The following is a 9079-nucleotide window of genomic DNA, read 5'->3' as shown; positions in this document are numbered from 1 at the left end:
AGGGGCTGAGGTTGTAAAGCCCATACTATTCGAAAGATTATGGTTTAAAATGGAGATTACTCCAGATTTAAGATCCACTATTTCTGTTTTTATGCTCCTATTACTAAGGGCTCTCTTTAGTGTTTCGAAAGCCCTTTTCATGGCCTCTTTCAAACACATTTGACTTGTGTGCAGATACATTTCTGTTACTGAAGTTAGCCTTTTTATTAGCCATCATAGTTCAACAGGTGCCCGCAAGTCGGCTTCATCCGTTTTAACTGTGAGGGCTGTGAATTACTCTAGTTCTGAGGATCTAGATGTAATTAATGTTTATACATAAAACACAAATGAGCTCCAAACAAAATTAAAAATATTTTAAATGGAGACTATTCACTACTCGGTTTAGTGACAAACATTTATTTCCAAACTGCCCAGTGGCTTCAGTTCTGGAATTTTTACAAAATCGGTTTTCATCCGGTTTATATCCATTTACTACCAGAGTATAGGCTGCGGCTATCTCTGTGTCTATGCTCCTATTTCTAAGGGTTCTATCTGTAGTGCGTCGAAAGCCCCTCTTATGGCCTCTTTCGAACACATTTGACTCATGTACAGATACATTTCTGTCACTGAAGTTAGCCTTTTTTATTAGCCATCATGGTTCAACGGGTGCCCGCGAGTCGGCTTCACCCGTTTTAACTGTGAGGGCTGTGAATTACTCTAGTTCTGAGGATCTAGATGTAATTAATGTTTATACAGAAAAACACAAATGAGCTCCAGATGAAATTAAGGCTATTTTAAATTGAGGCTATTCACTACCCGGGGTAGTGACAAACATTTACTTTCAAACTGCCCATTGGCTTCAGTTCTGGAATTTTTACAATACCGTTTTTTCATCCGGTTTATATCCATTTACTACCAGAGTATAGGCTGCGGCTATCTCTGTTTTTATGCTCTTATTACTAAGGGCTCTATCTGTAGTTGTTTGGAAAGCCCTTCTCATGGCCTCTTTCGAAAACATTGATTCATGTACAGATAAAGTTCTGTCACTGAAGTTAGCCTTTTTATTAGCCATCACTTCTCTGAGGAGAGTGATTGACTTCTTATTCATGCCTGGAGTTCGCTTCAGACGAATTAAGGCTATTTTAACTACCTGGTGTAGTGACGACATATTTAGTTCCAAACTGCCCAGTGGCTTCAGTTCTGGAATTTTTACAATACCGGTTTTTTATCCGGTTTATACACAGAGTATATGCTGAGGCTATCTCTGGTTTCACACTCGTATCCCTGAGAGCTCTATGGGTAGTAGCATCACTTCTCTGAGGAGAGTGAGTGACTAACAAGCTTATCAGCTGCTTCTTCATGCCTGGAGTTTCGCTCCAGGCGACATTTAAGGCTGTTTTAAATGGAGATTATTCACTACTCTGTGTAGTGACAAACATTTACTTCCAAACTGCCCACTGGCTTCAGTTCTGAAATTTTTACAATACCGGGTTTTCATCCGGTTTATATCCATTTACTATCGGAGTATATGCTGCGGCTATCTCTGCCTTCACGCCTTATTGCGTGGTACATTTAGGATGAGGCCTCCTGCTCAAATCAGAGTTCCAGTATGGGACCTGGCAGTAGTTCTGAAAGGGGTTCTTTATGGCACCTTTCGAACCCATTAACTTGTGTACAGTTAAGTTTCTGTCACTGGAGTTAGCCTTTTTATTAGCCATCACTTCTCCGAGGAGAGTGGGCAACTTCCAAGCTTATCAGCTTCTTCTCTACCCTGGAGTTTGCTTCAGGACATATTAAGGCTATTTGCACCCAAGACCAGGTTATGTTCCCAAGGTTCCTAGCAATGTGGCTAGAACATTGGTCTTTCAGGCTTTTCATCCTCCTCCTCAAGAGTCGGCGGATCAACAGAGGCTACATCTTCTATGCCCTGAGGGGTTTTTAGAGGTTTACATTAAAAGATCTTCCACCTTAGAAGATCCGACCAACCTTTGGTCTGTGTTTGGTTCTCCAAGAGAGAACATTCTTCCTCTAAACAAACAATCAATAATTGATTGTGGAGGCTATTTTTATAGCGTATGAGGTGCACATTATGTTTTCACCTCTGCGAAAATTAGGGCACACTCGACTAGGAGTATGGCGTCTTATCTGGCCCCTTTGTCAGGGACCTCCGTGCTTTGTGGTGTGGCGGGATAATCTCCCTCACACATTTTTATGAGGTATTATGTTTTTAGACCTCCCTTTTCTACTGGGATCTCAGGTCTTTATGTCTTAAGTTGTGCGTAGACACCTTCACACTTACAGACAGTCACAATTAATTATGGCGTAGTGGGTATCTCGTTCCCCATAATGTCATTACATGACACAGCGTCAAGTATCCCTTGAAAGGGAACGTCAGGTTACGACTGTAACCGTGGTTCCCTGAGATAGGGAACGAGACGCTGTGTCCCTTTGCCATAACTCCTTGTGCCTGTAGCATTCGCTTCAATTTTAACAGAAGCTGTTTGACCTATATTATTTCCGCCTATTTATAGCCTCGCATTGCCACGTCACTCTTGACGTCATCCGCCGGCGTCTATATATAGACCTAGTTGACACACTATTCAAGCGCGTCACGCTGCATAGCGTTCCCCATAATGTCATTACATGACACAGCGTCTCGTTCCCTATCTCAGGGAACCACGGTTACAGTCGTAACCTGACGTTCACATTAATGAATGTAGTTAACTAATGTTAACTAATGAACCTTATTGTAAAGTGTTACCCAGTTTTAATATAGAAGTACAGTTATTTTGGTATTGGAAAATTGTCATTAGTTTCACTGAAAATATCCTTTAGTGAGACTATGGTAAATGTGTGGTTATATGCTTATCCAACACAAACAATAGTAAAACTATGGTTAATTTTCTAAGAGATGAATTGTTCAAGCAAACCTATAGGTACTAATGTTAAGCTACTTCATGTTGGTTTTATATTCGATTACTTACAGTACAGTTAACGCGCTGATTATTTAAACATCTCATCCGTTTTGGGCGGTGTCCTTGCACTTATTTGAGACTCGCGCCGTTGAGTATCACCTGCAGCTTTACAACACCAGCTGATAGAGAGCGTCGTTTTCATATCTTCCCCTCCTCGTGGATTTCCTGATGCAAGATGACGACGGCAGCATGCGCGGCGCAGATCGATTGACACATGAGATCAATGTATCGCGAGAGTAAAAAGCTTTTGAATGGCTCTCGCGGAACTTTGATGTCATTGGTTGATTTGTCTGCGCAGTGCTGCATACGGTCGCATACTTGTAAACAATGCGTCCTTCTCGTTACGTCCAGGCCAAATACAGATGCCCCTACACTCGTAATATATTAATTAAAAAACACGGCAATTTCTCTCTAGAAAGGTGCAGGTTGCAAGCAGCCTTTCATGTATATGTGTGCACGTGTGCGGGCGCGGCACAGCAACGCACATAAATCTCGAAAAAGCTAACAGTTTTCACACAGTTATGTTATGTAAGAAATATAAATATAATATACTCACTGTGAAAGTTGTAGTGGCCTTGCCATTTCATCGCTAAATGAAGCGTTAGCTTGGTGCGTTACACTGAGGAGAAAACATATCAGTTTTATAACAAACATCGTATAACTACTAACCTAGTCTCTTAATCAATCAATACAATCACAATTAAGTTAAACAATCGTTTTAAAACATTAAAACAATCGGAAAATCTGTCTTGCTTTCAGTTCCTCTGGCTCTGCAATATGCTTTTTGATTGTAGGCCTATGCTGTAATTATTCAGATTTTCAGATTTTATCTTGAAAATGACTTTAAAAATACTTAAAAATTACTTAAATGTAAATATTTAAGTACTTACCATAACTTTATTGTAAAAAATGTCGATCATCAAGTCCCGCGTATCCACACTGAAGCCAATTATTTTCAGGTGCATGCCCATACGCTTTTCTGAACTACATTCAGTCAACTCAGATTTTTCATTTGACACGATGAATTGGCTGAGCAGAGTTTAATATGTTCTGTGAATATATATTTTTGTTTTACCCCAATACCATGGGTTTTAAATACCACAATGCATATTTTTGTTTGGGGAGAATTATTTGAAAGCAATATGTTTAGTCAATACTTAACTTTCAGTTTCCACAATTTTTTTAAATAGATTTTTTTTACAGTGTGTATATATATATATATATATATATATATATATATATATATATTTGGGACTTTGTATAAAGTATAAGCACATTTTCATTACCAAAAATATCTACACAAGCTCATTAAAATGACCTCTATCTACATTTCTGCATAACCTGAAAAACGGACAAAAACCAAACACCTCTATCCATTGAAAGAGACAACATATGGTGAGTTATCCTGAGTTGAAAAATATGTATGTGCATAGTATAAGCCAACAAACTGAAAAAAAAAAAAGAAACAGAGAGCACCATCGATGGCAACAAGGGGCCAGGCGTCACTACCTACGTAATGACCTGATATAGCACACTAAATAGAAAATAGGACGTGTTTAAGAAATACCTGCACCTGCTTTCATAATGCCTAAGAGAAAGTTTCAAACCAATGTGTTTGACTAACCCAAGCTGATTGTCTTTGAATAGTTTGTTAGTCTGGAGGTTAAACCATTCAAGTTCAGACATCCAGTATCTCTACATATGTGAGTATGGCAGACTTAAACTCTTTTTTTAAACAGTTCAACACTGAAGGAATAAAATAATGACTGATTGCACTTTACAGTATGCACACTTACATTAGTAAGTACATACCACATTCTTATTGTAGGCCTACTTACTGAACTATTTGTACGTGGATAGGATAAATGTGATACTTAACTAAAGTGCTACTTGGATTGAAATACATGGAGGGCTAAATGTATTTTTTAATTCTTTACAATTTATTTACTTTACAAAAATATTTCAAAATATACAAAAACGGGCAAAATACTATATTGGTGAAAAATATATGAAAAGTTTCATTGCAAAACGAGAACATTTTTAACATTTTTGTCAAAACATGTTTATTATTACGTTATCATTTTGTTTTATGGTGCTACTTAGCTGTATATTTTTAAGTTATGAAGGTTTAAATCAAACCAAACTAACTGCAGTTAAATTGATATTAATTGGAATGCACAACCAAAAAACGAGATTTCTGACTAATTAAAATAATGGAGTTGTCTCGTTTTGCAACGAAACACTTCATATTTTGTAAACATTTTCCAAAAAATATATTTTTTTGTATATTTTGAAATATATTTTAAAATATATTTTTTTGCCATATGGGTAGGTATGCAAATGTTACCAAATGAATTTATATTGTCCAGGCTAAATATAACAATAAATTCAAAGTGTTAATAATACTGAGGCGTGCGGCAGTGTTTCCGCCTTCACAGTGTAACTCTTATAGATGCTTTAGTGTGATCACTGACTCACTTTGTTCAGAGCAATGAAGCTATAACAATTTAGATGTTTATAACTGAATCTGTGCTGTTACAGTCAAACAAAACTTCCCCAGAAACTGAAATGGTTGCTGTGTTTTTGCTCATGTGTAAGTGTTACTGAAACTTCTAAATAATCCTAAAGTAGATATTAATTTTTACATCTGTATGTTGGAGGTGTTTGATAATAATGATTATTATTAATATTTCAGGCATCTCACTGAAGCTGTTCCTTCAGACTCAAGGTATGTTTGAATACATTAAATGTACAAGAGCAAATTACTCTGTACATATGGGACTATTTGCAGCTTTTGAATGTATATTTTTCTAACCAACAGGTCAAAACATCCAAAAAGCAAAGATTTATAGTGAAACCAGAGAAATTCCAGAATGTGGTAACCTTGAGGTTACTTGCAGCACGTTTGGTTATACGACAAAGAGTGTTTATTTATATCTGTGTCAAAACGGGAAAGCTATAGAAATGAAAAGACAACGCAATCAAGAAGACATAGTCTTCAAAATACAGCATATAGAAAAGAACAAGACAGGAAATTATAGCTGTGTGTTCTCAGAAGATCGTTTGAAAACAACCGAAGTGATGGGATATGGTGAAAACCACATCTTCATAAATTTGACCAGTGAGATATGACACTTATATTTTTCAATGTTTCGCTCTTTGGACACATACACTATTAAGACCCTTCATAGTGCATAACTAGGGCTTGAAATTAACCTTTTTGCTCACCAGCCACAGTGGCCAGTGGTTTTCCAAATTTACTAGCCACTCAGCATTTTCACTGGCCACAATTTTGTTGTTGGAAAAATAGAAATACCGTATAATTCTTTAATAACAGCAGTTATATATCATATCTACAAACAGCTGGCATCAATGATGCTATTGCCTAATGAACTGCCTCAGGTGACGTCACTAGGCCCTTTTTAGGGGGGCTTCAGGCGGCATGCTGCGTCAAGTTCGGGCTCCTCCCCTGATCTGAGTCAGCATGGATTTAGCGCGTTTTTCAATCCGCAGGGGGGCCGAGCAGAGCGAACATCAGTAGTACAAGGTGTGTGCAGGGCGGACTGGCCATCTTGGCCTGGCGGCTGTTCTGACCCGCTGTGCAGTCAGCTCAGGTTGACATGTGAAATAATCCTGGGATATGATATGAATGAATGACGGACCTCTTAAAATTTACAAGTCAGTCAATCGCGGTGCGAAAATGCCACCACATGACCTAACGGCGGCAACGCACTGCCTTTGTGGCTTTATCTAATAAATATGCAGCACAAAGGAGAAGCAGAGAGAGACAGACGCAGCGAGATGCTGCAAAATCACAGAAATATTCGCCAAGAAGGGAGCAGGTCAGTCAAGTTACCATTAAAAGCAAACATCTATATATTGCTGATTAACATTACAGGTTTTAAAGTCAGGTGCTGGCGAGATGCATTGCTTTATGTACAGTTGTTGCTCTGAACACATCAGGCAGATCATTTCATGCAGCGAAACACTGGGTGATTGTGAAGTTTATCCTTTTATAAATCTTGGTTTTTGTGGAAAAACTGGATCAAAAGTGCAAATCAAGCTTTTTATGGCCTTTGACCTTATATTTGCAGTTCTTTAAAATAACTTTTTTTTTAATCTAATAATATAAGTAAAGTATGGATTAATAATATGTTTGTTTCATTTAAAATATTAATATTTCAACATTTGAACTCCTTCCTTTTAAAAAGTGTATACCACCTGTGTATTTGTCTCTGGTATGATAGTATACATTAGTCCCTTTCACACATACAGTCTTTACTGGTAATTTACATGTAAATTGCAGTTAACATGTCATGTGTGAACAGAACCTTTCCGGTAAATCAGTGCTTCCAATTTACCAGTAAGACAGGTTGTAAGATTACCAGTAATTTACCGGTAAGTGCTATGTGTGAACGAAAAATATAGGATTACCGTCATTTAGAACGGACGACGTCAGACCGCGCTGACAGATTGGGCCAATCAGAACGTTTTTAAACAGATGACGCGTTTACCCCCGCACTGTTTATGTTCGTTTCCACACCCATGCTGCTTAAAAGTTGAGCACAACTGAAGTTAACATCCACATTTCTTCAAAGTTGTTTAAAACAGCTTACCATCTATTTGCCAAATTGCCGACATCCGAGGGCTCGTTATAGTCGTGCGTAGGTCCTACGACGTAGCTGCGATGGCGTAGGTTCCGCGTCGGTTTTCATTTATACTTTTGCGTCGTCTTCCGCATTGACGTGCAAACACACGCGCAAACAGCTGGTAGGCAGTATCCACGCGTGTAACCACAGTAGCAGTGCGACCGTCAGAGAAGAAGAAGCTTGTAAGGGGGTTGTGCTTTAAAGAAAGCGATGAAGAGGAGAATCCATGTGCTAAAGGTGTTTATTAGTAAAATCCCAATAAGGGCCAGCAAACAAATCCAGTAGGGCAAATCCAACAATCTTAATCCAAATAACAGGCTCAGGTTCAGGGCAGGCAGAGTAACAATCAAAATCCAGAAAACAGGCACAGGTCAAAAAACAGGCAGATACAGATACAGATACAGATTAACAGAAACAGGCAGATAAACAGACTAGGTATTGGCGATGTAATAATCAGCCTTGAACTGGAGTACAGGAAGTGGCTTTATACAAACAGACAGGAAGTGTGAAGTGAAACATGGCAGGATGTATTTCAAAATAAAAGCCAGAACAGAACAGGATGTCAAAATAAAAGTCCAAAATACAAAAATATACAGAACACAAGTAAACACAGAACAAAACCATTACAGAACCCCCCCTCTAAAGGGCGACTCCCGGAGCCCAACAAACAAATCACAAAGTCCAAATAGAGGGTGGGCGGGCGGGCCAGGACCTCTTGGCAAGGCAGGGCAGTTCAGGAGAGGTCCTGGGTCATAAGGCCAGGATGGTCCAGGGTCGTGGGGCAGATGCGGGCCTGGGTCATGGGGCAGATGCGGGCCTGGGTCATGGGGCAGATGCGGGCCTGGGTCATGGGGCAGATGCGGGCCTGGGTCATGGGGCAGATGCGGGCCTGGGTCATGGGGCAGATGCGGGCCTGGGTCATGGGGCAGATGCGGGCCTGGGTCATGGGGCAGGCTTGGACCTGGGTCATGGGGCAGGCTTGGACCTGGGTCATGGGGCAGGCTTGGACCTGGGTCATGGGGCAGGCTTGAAGCTAGGTCATGAGGTAGGGATAGACCTGGAACACAAGAAGAGGAAGGATCAGAGTCCACTTCGGTCTCCGCCTCGGTGTCCTCTGCCTCCTTCCTGTGCCCGGGTACTACCCCCCCCAAAAAAAAACTTGGGAAAGCTTCCACAGACCAAGGTGGCAATGTCCCAGATGGTGAATCAGATGAGTCCTTTGAGCCAGGTGAATCAGATGAGCCAGGTAAATCAGATGAGCCAGGTGAGTCAGATGAACCAAACGGGACTGATGAATCAGGCAGGACAGACGAATCAGGCAGGACAGACGAATCAGGCAGGACAGACGAATCAGGCAGGACAGACGAATCAGGCAGGACAGACGAATCAGGCAGGACAGACAGATCAGATGAGTCGGGCAGATCAGATGAGTCGGGCAGATCAGATGAGTCGGGCAGATCAGATGAGTCGGGCAGA

The 9079-nt window shown here is 40.2% G+C and overlaps 1 long non-coding RNA gene across 1 annotated transcript; it reads left to right on the top strand.

Moving 5' to 3' along the window:
* The first annotated feature begins 4290 nt into the window (after positions 1 to 4290).
* Positions 4291 to 6998, top strand: LOC129419575 (uncharacterized). Its single transcript, XR_012357795.1, has 4 exons — positions 4291 to 4657; positions 5496 to 5547; positions 5650 to 5682; positions 5776 to 6998. It is a non-coding gene; the product is annotated as an uncharacterized lncRNA (long non-coding RNA).
* The last annotated feature ends 2081 nt before the right edge of the window (positions 6999 to 9079 follow it).

This window comes from Misgurnus anguillicaudatus, chromosome 15 (genome assembly GCF_027580225.2).
Source record: "Misgurnus anguillicaudatus chromosome 15, ASM2758022v2, whole genome shotgun sequence".
NCBI classification, from domain to species: Eukaryota; Metazoa; Chordata; class Actinopteri; order Cypriniformes; family Cobitidae; genus Misgurnus; species Misgurnus anguillicaudatus.
Note: the sequence above shows the minus strand (reverse complement) of the source record. Positions and strands in the feature narration are given on the sequence as shown.